This window comes from Labeo rohita, unplaced genomic scaffold (assembly GCF_022985175.1).
Source record: "Labeo rohita strain BAU-BD-2019 unplaced genomic scaffold, IGBB_LRoh.1.0 scaffold_382, whole genome shotgun sequence".
NCBI lineage: Eukaryota > Metazoa > Chordata > Actinopteri > Cypriniformes > Cyprinidae > Labeo > Labeo rohita.
This window is the reverse complement of record NW_026129300.1, coordinates 35,828-51,329: the sequence shown is the minus strand read 5'-3', so window position 1 is coordinate 51,329 and position 15,502 is coordinate 35,828. Positions and strand designations below refer to the sequence as shown.

General features: G+C 43.2%; 1 pseudogene; it reads right to left on the bottom strand.

Moving 5' to 3' along the window:
* Positions 1 to 10,969: 10,969 nt before the first annotated feature.
* Positions 10,970 to 13,893, bottom strand: LOC127160547 (uncharacterized; annotated as a pseudogene).
* Between the last annotated feature and the right edge of the window lie 1,609 nt (positions 13,894 to 15,502).

Below are 15,502 nucleotides of genomic sequence, written 5' to 3'. Positions count from 1 at the left end.
ATAGGTTTCTATGTAAGTACTGGTGCTTCTTATTGGGCTGAGGCTGGAATTTAGTGAGTCTAAAGTAAAAGTACAGGTATGTGCCAAAAAAATAAAATATAGAGGGAGTCCATTTATTTCAATAATTTGTTTCAAAAAGTGAAACTTGTATGTTATATTAGTTCACTACACACCAGGTGAAATATTTCAAGCCTTTACCCAGCCAACATTTGTATGTGGGGCCCATAAGGGTATGAACTGGGCTAAAAAAAATGGGCCCCATATAGGATTGTATGCGGGTTCCGTAATGGCCCCATGTTAACTGCCCACGTGGATTTCATATAGGATTTAACTTGTCACAAAGTGGGACCCAACTGGGCAACATTCACAAGACCCATCTTAGTCCCAGCTTTAACCCAGCTAACATTTGATTGTGGGGCCCATGTGGGTTTGACATGGGCTGAAAAATGGGCTCTATATGGGATTGTCCATGGGTTCCATAATGGCCCCATGCCAATTGCCCACATGGATTCAATATGGGATTGCACTTGCCACTTGGTGGGACCCAACTGGGAAACATGTGCAAGACCCATCTCGGTCCCAGCTTTAACCCAGCTAACATTTATATGTTGGGCCCATGTGGGTTTGACATGGGCTGAAAAATGGGCTCTGTATGGGATTGTCCATGGGTTCCATAATGGCCCCATGCCAATTGCCCACATGGGTTTCATGTGGGATTACACTTGCCAACAGGTGGGCCCCAACTGGGCAAAATGCAAAAGACCCATCTTGGCCTTATCTTCACTACATGGGCTGAAATATGGGATTTAAGTGGGTTTGTCCACAGGTTCCATGTTGGCCCCATGCAACATACCCATGTGGGTTTTTACAGGATTTACCTGGGCTTTAGGTGGGGCCCATCTAGGGATCATATGCAAAACCTATCTGGGTTCCATCTAAATATGGGTTTTAAGTGGGTTTGTCCACGGGTTCCATGTTGGCCCCATGCAATTTACCAATGTGTGTTTTATTTAGGATTTCACTGGGTTTAAGGTGGGGCCCAACTATGAAACATACACAAAACCTACCTAGGTCCCATCTTCAAACTCTATGTGGGAACTACATGGGATAAAGTATGGCTTGCAAGTGGGATTAAAAAAAGTTTTAAAGTTTTAAAGCATTAGCATACAGCAGTACACAGTGAGATTGAAATCTTTTCAAATTTCAATTTTTTTGAAACTACCCATCATATTATGCTATATTCTGATACCTAATTGTTAAAATTATGTAATTGTTAAAGTTAACAAACATTTTGAACTTGTATTTGAACCAGTGTTTACTGAAAGCTTTAAACATTTGCACATAGAAAACGGAGACAGTTAGAAGCAGCAGCAGCAACTATACATTTTTCAGTACTGCTTACACTGCAGACAGACATTTGTGCATTCTAGACCCTCAGTCCTCCTCTGTCTCTTGTCCCAGTAAACCATTTTGAGAGTTCCCTCTCAGATTCTTGCTGGTTGATCTTTGACATCAGTGCAGTCTTCTTAACAGCCTCTGCAAAACAAAAAAAAAATATATATATATATTTTTTAGTTTCAAACAGACATCAAGATTCTGAACATCAAACTAAGAATAAAGTGTAATTTTCTAGAAGTTCTGACAAAATACTATGACTGCAGTCTATTTAAAATGTTCAATCTTGAATGATTTAAAAAAAAAAAGTCTGAATTAATGATTTAATGACTCATGAATATATGTTGTTTCATTACTGGATGAATCTGTGTTTTTTAATGAATCTCTTGAATGATTCAATGACAAATACATGTGTTTAACAGTCACTTGTCAGCACCTACTGGTGTAACGTCACTGATATGATCTTTATCTGAATTGTCAACTTTGTTTCAAATGATTTGCTCTATTTTGATAGCTACTGTAGACATCAGTGATTATATCCAAACTAAACTTTTATCCCAGTACTTCTTTGATCTTTTGAATAATTCTAACAGAAAAAATGATAAGTGCTGCTGAAAAAGTGTGACACTGTTATTCCTACACATGACAACTGCCCTCTCTTTCTGGATCAGTAGGTACATTGACCTGAAGTCCTGTATTGCAAAAAAGCTCTATGTAAACAACTCAATCGAAATAAAAATGCTCAAACCGATTACAATTTCAATTACTTTAGAAAGGTAGGACAAACCTTTTCTAATCCATTACATAGGACATGTAAACACTTGATCAAATTGATAACTGAACTAGAAAGGTTTTGCGCATGTGTAATAAAGTAGAAATGACATATGATGCACAAAATGAGCTGATGTTGTTGTAATATTATATTAAAGAACATAATAAATGACTGCAATGTCAATCAAAAATTCTCTTTCTACTTATCAACTGTGAAGTGGTGTAAGACAACATTGTCCAAGTGACTGTTTCAGACTCTGATTTGCAGACACCTTGTTTTAAGCATGAGAAAAGGTATTTTTACTGCTTGGTTAGTATAAGCAGCACAACACAAAGCTTTGTGGCTCATCGTCTCGTAATCAGGATTCGAAAAAGATAAGATGTTAAGTTTGCTTTTTAAAACAAATAGATGGTTACACCATGTCAACACCAGACACGAGCAGTGTGGTGTTGCGGAGCACGGCACAGCGTGACTAAATACAACAGAACCCATTATAATCAGTAGCCATTACCCTTCAAATTGCGCAAACTAAAATTCCGTATTGAAAATATGGGTAACGCTTTAGATTACAACCCGCAAAGAACTACGTAAGTAAACTGAATTTACGGTGTATGTTTCTGTAATTATAGTGTACCTATAAAGAACGTACATGTAGGTATAAGGGAACAATATGTTATATTTGGGTAATAAGGGGATAACAAACCAGATATGCAACATGCAAAGATCTATATAAGTATACTGAATTTACGGTGTACGTTTCTGTAATTATAGTGTACCTATTAGTACGTATGTGTAGGTATAAGAGAACAATAGGCTATGTTACGTTTTGGTAATTCGGGGGTAACAACCAGATATACAACCTGCAAAGAACTGCGCAAGTAAACTGAAGTTACAGTGTATGTTTCGTATTTATATTGTACCTACGTGTAAGTATAAGGGAGCAATAGGTTACGTTTGGATAATAACGGGGTAGCAAACAGATATACAAATAATTTATAATGGAATAATTTTAAAAACTTAACAGGTACCTGTTCTATTAAATCGTACGTTTGGTGTATCTATACGTAAGGTTTTTAAAATTACTGGGAAATTATACTCTTGTTCCATGTAGTTACAGGGTAATTGTGACATCTGCGGGTTGTAAATTAAAGTGGCGATTGTTCCCCTCTTGTTCAACGAAGTTACAGGGTAATTGTGCCATCTGCGGGTTGTAAATTAAAGTGGCGATTGTTCCCCTCTTGTTCAACGAAGTTACAGGGTAATTGTGCCATCTGCGGGTTGTAAATTAAAGTGGCGATTGTTCCCCTCTTGTTCAACGAAGTTACAGGGTAATTGTGCCATCTGCGGGTTGTAAATTAAAGTGGCGATTGTTCTCCTCTTGTTCAACGAAGTTACAGGGTAGGTTCAATACATAAACACACAATCTGAAAATATATCTAAAAATATTTTTTATAGTCTCTAATCCCACTTCTACCTCTAAACCTAACATTAACTATGACTGAACAGTAATAAAAATATAAAAAACAGGAAAGTGCAATCACAATCATTTATTTATTGCACAAATGTCAACAGCCATACAAAAAAGTAATCCACATAACGATGCGTTTGCAGCCGCAGTCCTCTCTGGCGGAATACAGTAGGTTTGAGGTGCAGTAGATGAGAGCAGAATTTAAATTGTTAATCGCTGAAAATATTATCCAGATTATTGTCTTGATCCACTCCTCGAAGGCGCCCGCGCGTCATTCCAACACATCTCACCAGAAACACGGCATGTCGCAATCTGTGACGAATGCAGGCGAGAGCCAATGAACGTCCGATTTTCCTGTCGCAAAATGCACTTTAGCACGGGTTTATGGCTGTTGCTGCTAGAGATGGAGATGAAGATCGCCGGACAAAGCCTTGAATTTGGTTCTGGTCCTCGCAAATCGTATGGATTCTGAAGATCTGGGCTACAGCACACAAATAAAATTGTTTAATTTGTAATTATGATGCGTGTTCGGTGTATTTTATGGTTCAATTGTTAGTCACAGCATGTTAGAGAAAACGCCTTTGTGCTCCACCACAGCAAACGAAGTTAATATTACATGAATGATTAAACGATTGCAGAAATATTATTTATTTTTAGGGTTTAACGTGTAGTCATGATAACATTATGTAGACCTATTATTCTTGGAAACGAGCTGGCAACAGAAATCACACAGAACAGAATGAAATGTTATAATTTCATATTAAGTAAGCGTTAAATGTTTAGATGATGTAAATATGTCAGGATTGTACATTTAGTGTCTGTAAAAATGTAAATAAATGTACATTTTGTAGAACCACATTTTACGTTGCGTTGTTATTGGTATTGTACCCTGTAACTTCGTTGAACAAGAGGGGAACAATCGCCACTTTAATTTACAACCCGCAGATGTCACAATTACCCTGTAACTACATGGAACAAGAGTATAATTTCCCAGTAATTGTAAAAAGCTTACGTATATCTACACCAAACGTACGATTCAATAGAACAGGTACCTGTTTAAAAATTAATCCATTATAAATTATTTGTAGGATATCTGTTTGATACCCCCTTATTACCCATATTGTTCCCTTATAATTACACGTAGGTACAATATAAATACGAAACATACACTGTAACTTTAGTTTACTTACGCAGTTCTTTGCAGGTTGTATATCTGGTTGTTACTCTCTATTACCAAAACGTAACATATTGTTCCCTTATACCTACATGTACGTTCTTTAATAGGTACACTATAATTACAGAAACGTACACCGTAAATTCAGTATACTTATTTAGTTCTTTGCAGGTTGAATATCTGGTTTGTTATTCCCTTATTACCCAAATACAACATATTGTTCCCTTATACCTACATGTACGTTCTTTATAGGTACACTATAATTACAGGAACATACACTGTAAATTCAGTTTACTTACGTAGTTCTTTGCGGGTTGTAATCTAAAGCGTTACCAAAATATGCCTAATGGAAACATCTGCCTAAAGTCCCATATATTGCAAAAATGTTTTTTATGCTTGCATGAGGTGGTTTTACAGGCAGTTTAAAAAGTAATATTTTGCAAAACTGCAATGGAAACAGCTTTTTTTGCATTTACAGGCTACCTTGCATACATAAGTCACATTGATCATTTTTAATGTTCTATAACCTCAAAAAAAAAAAAAAAAAAAAACTCATATATAGGTGCTTATACAAACATTGACTACACAATGCTTGAATAAGGGGCTTTCCTTGCCATTAAAGCCTGGATAACCTTTAATTTACACTGCACAAGTCTGCGGAACTGATCGCGGCCACTCTAGTCAAAGCTTGTGTTTACACCAGCTCTCCATTCTGCATCTGTTAAGATAGTTGCTTACATTTCCTACACTTAAAATTAATGGCTAGTGCGGTGGCTGCGACATACATAAACCTATCAACATCCATCGCCATGACTTATCGTGAGACGAAAAAAAACTACGTTTTAGTCTCATAACATTGGTTAATGAAAATTCCGTAACTTCGCAACATTGTTTTATCGACAACATCGCAAAAGTTTTGTGCAAATCCATGATGGAAATGCACCTAGTGTACTGTCTACACTGGATGCATTGCGGTGCAGTGCGGCACGACACAACAAATCCCCGCTGACAAACTGATGCCTCGTTTTATTTATGACGTACTGACTAAGGTTTAAAGGGGTCATTGGGTGCCCATTTCCCACAAGTTTATATGATTCTTTAGGGTCTTAATGAGAAGTCTATAACACATTTTGGTTAAAATTTCTCAGTGGTAGTGTAAAAAAACCCACCCATTTTACCATGCCAAAATCAGCCCTTTTTAGAGTGAGTCATTCTGTTGCATGTTCCTCTAAATGCTAATGAGCTCTGCCATTCCGCCCCTCTCTTCTGTGGGGTGACAATCAGTAATGTTTACTTTAGCCGCATTTAACCACAAAACTTGCTAACTAGCACATTATTAAGAAAAGGCGAATTGCTAAGATGCATAAAAAACACTCATATACTCACTTCTGCTGTAGGTGAAACTAGATTACAAATGATTCGCGTGAACATAGACACATTTATGTAGGCTGCCGGGTGCTTTTCCTTCAAAAACAAAAGTAACGTTAATCCTCTGCATCTTCAGCAGCTCAGATGTCGGGAGTAAATGATGAGGGCTACTATGTGCATTACTGCATCCAACACCTCAGTCGCTCAATGGGAGACAGTCTTGTCTTCCCCTGCACTGGAGTCGAAACAATAATGGTGGTCGGACCGTTCTCAGCACTCACTCAGCTCAGTTAGTGTGGGATTAAGATAAGGCTGTCATGTCAATCAGCTATCAAGGGAGCGGCCTTGGTCGGTGCGACATCACACCGACAAGACGCTGACAATGACCTTATTTAAAAAAAGGCATATTACTTGGATTACATTGGATTTTTCCCATATTAACCCTTTCACGCGTATGATCACACCAGTGTGATCATTCTTGGCTGGTCCCTGGAGCGTATGATCACACCGGTGTGATTCGAACGTTCAGTGCGTCACGTGATCAACTGCTGAATTCAAATCTGCTTTGGCGCTTTGGCTGGCGCTGAGACAGATCGGACGCGCTGAGCGTTGTCATATTATCGCAACCATTGCTTATTTTAGGTTCCAGACATTTACATACACATACGTCCTAGTAAAACGATGCATTTATAGTTAGCAAAATACACGCCGATGTCTATGGCAGCGGCAATAATGATCCTTACAAATGTTATCTGACGACATGTTTTATTGATATCATATACACATTGTGTAGATAACTATAAAGTTTACTCTGCTCTTCTCCAAGCTCACCAGAGACTTACTTTAATGTTTTTCGGGAAGAGAGGATGAATTTGCGTTTTGTAAATCCCACAGCTCGGATTCAGCGCGAACTAAAATGGCGGCGCCCATCACTCGGCGTAGATCAACTAACAAGCTCATTATAAAAGTGTTTAAACCTCCAAATACATTTACTTGCACATATTTCAGAATCGGAATATCAGATATTTCATAATACATTCGGCACGTTTGTGAATATTAATAATAAAAAAGAAAAAAAAACTAAAACTATATAAACGATATAAACTATATAAAACATGTGTCATACAGCGCTGATGTGGCTGCGTTGTGTCAGGTGACACACGACGCGTCGCCATGGAAACAATAAGGCGATACGTTCTAAATAACGGTTGCCTAAACTCTGGGGGCTCAGATAGAATATTTTAAACTCACGTGTGAAAGGGTTAAGATTAAAAAAATACCACTGGGTGAATTTATATCATTATAGGGTGGTTGTGTACACACATTGTCAACACACATACATTTACAAACTTGTAAAAATGAGTTTTGCATCCGATGACCCCTTTAAATGTTTTTCAATGGTCGGTCACATCTAGTGTAGACAAACTTTAGCTGTCACGCCATAACAACTGTCACCTCTGTTTTAGACACGGTGTTAGTCATTTACGAATAAGATTAAGTGGGGTTTGGATCGAGATTATGATCTTTAAATGATTAATCATGCAGCTCTAATTTCTGATAATATATGTGTCTCCATCTATTTATGATAATATTTGAAAAGAAACATTACACTTTTAATTCAGAATCATAACTATACATTGTATTAAAGGTATAGTTCACTCAAAAATGAAAATTCTGTCATAATTTATTCACCCTTATGTTGTTTCAAATGTTGGTAACTAGACAGTTGACGGGCCCCAATGATTTCCATACATTTTTTTTTCCTATTATGGAAGTTAATGGCTACTATGAACTGTTTGGTTATCAACATTCTTCAAAACATCTTTTTATCTTCAACAGAAGAAAGAAATTCATACAGGTTTGGAAAAACATAAGGGTGATGAAGGGTAAATGATGCCAGAACTTTCATTTTGGGGTGAACATTCCCTTTAAGAAAATTATGTAGAATCAAATTAAGCAAAATCACTACATTTAGTAAAATCAAAACATCTCACATATCACAAAAAGTCAGTGAATCCATACCAGAAGTGAGAGTGCAATGTAGCAGATAAAGGACAATCCTCCTTCAAATTGGCAGTGATCAGCTGGATCCTGGGTGAATCTGTAGTTGGTTCAACGATTCAACGATTCCCGACGAGTCCTTAAAAAGAATAATTTCTTTTTTTACCATTCCTTTAAACATTCTTAAACAAAACATATTTAAATTGTACTGAAATCTGCCATTATAAACCATTTAGGCAACATAAACAAACTGTCAGCTTTGAAACTGTTATGATCGAAACATGAACCTAATGCATAACAATACCATCGGAAAAATGTGAATCCCCAAAAGAAAGACAAAGAGATTCACAAAAAATGGACTCTTCCCATAGATATCATAGCAAGGTAAATACAACTGTATCTTTAAAAAGCCAATTTGTACACCACAATTAAATCTACCATAATATTTTACCTGCAGTTGCATTTATCCTGATATGACACATCTGAAGGCTGTGATGTTCTATAGTGAATTAAATAAAGGACTAATGATGGTGACAAGTTCTATTTCCTTTTCTTTGTGCCACCTCAGAAAAAGAAAGACAACAGGGAAAAAAAAGTTATTCAGATTTCTATCACCAGTGGAGGAAATGTCTTACAAATGTACGTATAATGATTATAATCATAGTTCAGGTCTGGAAACAGTGGTTAAAACTGACTAACATTTTACTGTAGTCTCTGTATTGGGTGCCTGTTTTCCCTGAAAAACGTGTGCTTGATCTAAAAATGTGAACCAATATCTTATCATTAGAAGTTATCAGTATTTGAAGAGGTGAAGTAAAAAAATATTTAGAAACGATCATCTACACAAACATAACATATAACATTCTCAGCTGTCCTATATATTCCAGTGTTTTCGAGTGTAAATTACAGTTTAATCACTCACTTCACTTATTCCAGTGCTCCTTTACTTCTCATGAGTTTGAGTTTTAAACAAAACATTAATACACACAACGGCCACTTCAAACACTAATTTACATTGAAATATATGCTAATATAGCCAGCGTGCTAATATGCTAATCGCGATTAGCCTCTCAGATTTCCTCTCACTCACATTAATTAATTGTGGGCACAAATCATAACAATAGGTTACTGTCGTAACCCCGGTTCTCTGAAACATCGAGTGGAGAGATCCACCTATGGGAAGGGCATCCGTACCTGACCTCTGCAGAAGCATCCAATTGCACCAAGTCTGGCTTGACAGACAGGAGCGCGTGCCCACTGGCAGGTAAGGGCCCGCCCCTTACCAGACGCATAAAACCCCTGCAAGCGCTACCTTTCCTCAGTGAGTATATTCGCTTCTCGCAGCAAGCGGGGCAAACTTGGTGGATCTCTCCACTCGATGTTTCAGAGAACCGGGGTTACGACAGTAACCTATTGTTCTCTTTCATCATCTCGTGTTCGAGATCCACCTATGGGAGATATGAACAGCTCCCCGGTTGCCCAATACACCCACAGTGAGGCCCTGTAAGCCAGAGGACGGTCACCTGGAGAGGCGGTGCTTGACACGTCACCAAGGATCAGACCCCCACAATGAGCATGAATACCAGTCATGAAGGAATGAACTGTGGTAACATGCACATGATATGGCCACACATCTCATGTTGATATATTAATAATAATATATGTACACATCATAAGGATGTGGGGGGGGGGCAGATGATTTGCTTAAAACATGAATAAGCTGAGCTGGAACACTCAAGCCTAAGGTGTTGAGGGTCCGAGGGTGCAACCCATCGAAGAACCCACACCCAAAACAGAATGAGCTACCGGGGTCTGGGTGACATCCAGCCGGTAGTATCTGACAAATGTGTGTGGTGAGGCCCAGCTTGCAGCGGCACAGATGTCCTGCAAGGAAACCCCGTTAAACAGAGCCCAGGAGGCTGCCATGCCTCTAGTCGAGTGAGCTCTGAGGCCCTCTGGAGGACGCACTCCCTTAGATTCATATGCCAAGGAGATGGCTTCCACAAGCCAATGAGAGAGGCGTTGCTTAGAAATGGGATTCCCTGTGTTTGGGGGGGCCCAAGAAATGAAGAGCTGGTCGCTCCTCCTGAAAGCGCTGGTCCTGTCAATGTAAACCCGTAAGGAGCAAACAGGACACAAAGCATTTAGCCTCTTATCCTCTGAAGAGGAGAAAGGAGGAGGATGAAAAGCGGAAAGCTGAATCACCTCACACGCAAATGCCGGGAAGCATTTTGGCATAAAGGCCGGGTTAGGCCTTAGAAGGACCTTATCCCCACTGATGGAGAATTTCATGCATGAGGAATGAACTGAGAGTGCATGCAAGTCACTGACACGTTTGGCTGATGCCAGTGCCAGGAGCAGAGCTGTTTTAAGAGACAGAAGCTTGAGAGAAATGTCTCCCAGCGGTTCAAAAGGATATCGAGACAAGACCTCCAGCACCATGGAGAGGTCCCATTCTGGAATCACTCTTTTAATGACTGGAAGCGAGCGGCGGGCGCCTTTCATAAATCTACGAATGAGGGGGTGTTGCCCCACTGTCGTGCCATCGAACCCAACATGACATGCGGCGATAGCCGCCAAGTAAACCTTAATAGTGGAAAAGATCTTCCACCATCGATAAGGTCTTGCAAAAAACTCAAAATAGCAGTGAGTGAGCACTGATATGATATCAGCAGGCGCTCATCGCACCACTGCTCAAACACACGCCACTTGCAGTTGTAAAGAGAGCGTGTGGAGGAGGCTCTGGCGTTCTGAATGGTAGCGACAACCCGTGGGGGGAGCCCCAACATGTTTAAGTTTGCCCTCTCACGGGCCAGGCCCAGAGAGCCACCCTGTCTGGGTGGGGATGGTAGATCTCCCCATTCGCTTGAGACAGGAGGTCCGTGCGTAGCGGGAGTGGCCACGGCTGCGCATACAGAAGAGGAACTATCTGTGCCAGCCATGGAGATTTGGGCCATCTGGGTGCTATCAGAATGAGAGTGAGGCTCTGTTCTTTCACCCTGACCAGGGTGGGTGCTATTAACGATAGCGGAGGAAATGCGTAGAGAAGCACATTGGGCCATGGATGGGCCAGTGCGTCCACGCCGAGGGGGGCGTCCTCGTCCCGTAGCGAGAAGAACATAGGGCACTGGGCGTTTACGTGCGAGGCGAAGACATCGACGGTTGCCTGACCGAATCTCCTCCACAGTTGCCCCACTATCTGAGGGTGGAGGCGCCATTCCCCATAGAGTGGGTTCCCCCTCGACAGAAGGTCTGCGCCTCTGTTCAGAACGCCTGGGACATGAGTCGCCTGTAACGACAGAAAGTGTCGCCTGCTCCATACTAACAGCCTGTGAGCTAGGGCATGGAGTTTCGAAGAGCGCATCCCCCCTTGGCGGTTGATATAAGCCACGGCTGTGGTGTTGTCGCAACGCACCAGCACGTGATGCACTTGCAGGCGGGGTAGAAAGTGATTCAGAGCTTTCCAAACAGTGAAGAGCTCCAAATAATTTAGTGTGTTTGGCCACACACCGTTCACTGTTCTGCCCTCCTGTGTGGCACCCCATCCTGTTAAGGAGGCATCTGTCGTCACAACTTTGCACATCATGATTTCCCCAAGGGGAGTTCCCTGAGAGTAAAACTCCACATTCCCCCAGTGGCGCAGCGCTGTCGTGCATGTGCGCGTCACCGAGACAGAGCGGCAGAGATCGCGTAATGGGCTGAGATGAAGAGATAAAACCCACTTCATGAACGCCCTCATTCTCAGAAGGCCTAAAGGCAGGACATGGACCGCCGAGGCCATAAGACCCTGTAGTCTGAGACATGTGCGATACTGTACCCTCGCCCCTTCTCTGAAAAGCGAGAGGCAATTCAGAAGGGAGAGAGTGCGCTGTTACGAAAGCCGTGCACGCATTGTGATTGAGTTCAGCTCCAGCCCCAGAAAAATCACATTCTGCGAAGGAGTGAGGTTGCTCTTGCTCACGTTCACTTTGAAGCTGAGCGCTGTGATGTGAGCGAGTGCACGGGCAGTGTTTTGTATCGCTTTCTCTCTCGAATCGGCTATGATCAGCCAATCGTCTATGTACGTCAGGATTCTGAGCCCCGCTGCTCTCAGCGGAGCAAGTCCTGCCTCCACAACCAGACAGAACGTCCTCGGGCTGAGTGAGAGCCCGAAAGGAAGAACTGTGAATTCGTAACAAACGCCTTGGTAGGCGAAACAAAGGAATTTTTTGTGTGGAGGATAGATGCTTATGTGGAAAAAGGCATCTTTCAGATCGATCACAGTAAAAAACGCAGTGTGATTTACGGATCTTAAAAGAGAAGAGTGACTCAGCATTCTGAAATTGTATTTCCTGAGATGTTTGTTCAACACTCTGAGATCCAGAATAGGACGGAGAGAACCGTCCTTCTTCGGGACTAGGAAATAACGGGAGTAAAACCCCTGACTGCTTAAGTGCGGGGGTACCACTCGCACCACCCCCTTCTGGAGAAGAGCGGCGATTTCATCTTACAGAATGTGAGCGGAGCTCTCTTCCGTGTGAGAAGAGAGAATTCCGTTGAAACGAGGGGGCCTTGTGGCAAACTGAAGTCTGTAACCCTTCGTTATTGTACGAATCACCCATTCGGGAGCTGACACTGACCGCCAGGCAGCGACATGATTCATTAGAGACCCCACGTAAACTGGAGAGCAGCTTTGGGCTGCTAATTCGGCTGGTTCGTTCACCTGTGATGCAGTGGCGCCATCTAGTGGACAGACTAGGGACGGCGTGCATGGAACCATAGAGAGGTTCTCTCGCTGAAACGAATTCATATGATTCGTTTCTTTCAGTGTGTTCTTTGTGTTTTTTGTGTTGGGGAACACCGGGGCCGAAGCCTTTATTTGTTTGGTCTGGGGAACAATGAAAGTGCTGTGTGGTGACACTGCTTGTGCACATTCCCTGACAACTGACCCCCTGAACGTGGGGGGATAACACACAACAGCCACTGAACACTCGGGCTGTGGAAGGTGGCCAACCCTTCCATGGGAGAGCCTCCGTCTTTTGAACGAGGGCTCCGGGGTAGGTAGAGAGTCCATAGAGCTTGCGGCTCGCGAAAGCGGGCTCTCCGGCCCCAGCTGGTGAACATCAGGCTGGCCGCTTGCGTTTGGAGTCGGCGGTGGTGGGGTTGGGAGGTTTCCCGGCCGCAGCTGCAGCAGGAGACGGCTTTCCCCAGGGTTTTGCGGCGGATGGAATGTTCTGCCGCGGAGAAGGTTTGTTGCGGTGTCTCTCCCTACTTTGAAGCGGGGTTCGCCCAGTAACGGGAGGGTTAGGCACGCGCGCAGTGGGCAACTGGCGCGACGTGCCTGTCTTCCATGGAAGGCATAATTTAAAAGCCTCGTCCTCCTTCTTCTTATCATCACACCGCTGCTGCGTCATAGCCACGGCGGGACCAAAAAGAGCCTGTCCAGGCTCGACGGGGGCACCCGCGATGCGCCTCTTCTCACTGTCGGGGAGCCCTGACAGGTTGAGCCAGAGTGCGCGCTCCCCCACCACAGAAAGCGCCATGGCGCGCCCGCTGGCTTGGACAGCCTGGCGAGCGTTACGGAGGACGAGGTCATTTACCATAAGGATCTCCTTCCACAGGGTAGGCGAGGGGGATCCTTTGTCCAGCTGTTGCCCCAAATCATCCAAATTTTCCACCTGGTAAGCGGAGAGAAGGGAGGACACGTTTAGCGCTCTGACTGCCACGGCCGATGATTTATAGGCTGCCTGATAAACAGAGGCGGAAAAACGGTCCATCTTGCTTGGCAGCACTGGCTTCGGAGGGGCGAGCAGCCCGCCCTGAGCGGGGTTGAGGCGCCTGCCGATCAACGGCTCAACAGCGGGGGGGTCGCCCATGCCGAGAGTCGCTATATCCTTCACCTCTAGACCCGTCAAGCCGTGCTTGAAATCAAGCGGATCGGTCCAGTAGTGCCGCATGTGCTTAGCGCACGCTGGAAGGACGGGAAAAAGCTGTTTCCTCGGGCCGGGAGGGGGTCCCAGCACCTTCCCATCATACACGTCCCTCTCCTGGTCGGTGGCGCTCTGTGGGGCCGGCCACTCGATGTTGAGACGAGCAGCCGCTCGTTCACACACCTCCAGGAGGATAGACTGGGGAACGACCGCAGGGGGGTTAACCTGGGCGACACCAGAGAGCGGGATGGACTCCTCGTCCTCTGAGACCCCAAGCAAACCCGCGTCGTCATCATCGCCGGAACCGGCCGGTTCATCGACAAACGGAAGGTTTCCCGAGAAAATGTCTTCCTCGGGAAATGCAGGATTAGGCAGCTCAGCCCAATTGAGAGGCGTCGCGCCATGGGAGGCCCCCGGAAGCGCGTCGCCGTCACCGTGTCCCCCATCCGAGTCGGAAAGGCCGAGTTCCAGACACTGGGTCGCCACAACCTTCAAGCGACGTCGCAAGAGCTTCTTGGGAAGCAGGAGACAATGACTGCAATGCTCCGGGTCAGCCAGAGCTTGCTCCGCATGCTTGAGGCCCAAGCAAACCACGCAGAACTCGTGAGAGTCCTTGGCGGCAATGAGAGCTCCACACGCGGCCGGGCAGGCCCGTGATGAGATGCTCCCGGGAGTAGCGGATTTGGAGAGCGACATCTCGGAAAAAACTCGGAAAAATCCGTGGCACATAATCAGGAATTGAGCGAGTAATCTTGCGGATCAGTAGCGTGCACACCACCAAACTGACATCTTAATTTAGAACTTACCTTAACTTAATTTGTTAAGAAAGAGTCTTTTTTATTGGCGCGTTGGCCTATTTATAGGCTAAGTGTACGCATATTTAGAGTGCTAAGATGTTACGATGTTACAGAGGACTTATATTAATTTCTTCCAACTTCCAAGTGGTCTATAGCCTACGTTAGTCATTAATAAATTATGTTAAAACGTGTATAAATGACTCATTCTTGACAAAAGGCAAAAGAGCTGTGTGCTTGCGACATTTGAATAATGTCGGGCTGTAAACGGGTTCGGGCTTTTAAAAAGTTGTCAATCAAAATATACTTGTCGGGCTCTGGCCGAATTCTGTCGGGCCTAACTTTTAAGGCCCGATTACAGCTCTATTTCGGTCAACACATTCATGATATTAAATGGCGCCCTCTGGTGTTTTGAATAATAGCATCACAGCAGCACTATGCAGCAGGAAACATTAGCATTTACAGGAAAACTGACTAGTTTTACATATTTCTCAGCTTAATAACATTAGTTTTTATAGATTGTGTTTGGGATAGTACAACAAATATAGACACAACAGGAAAGTACTGTGGCTATTTGTTCTTAGAAAATTTTGTCTGAAATAGTCAACAAAGTGTATGTAA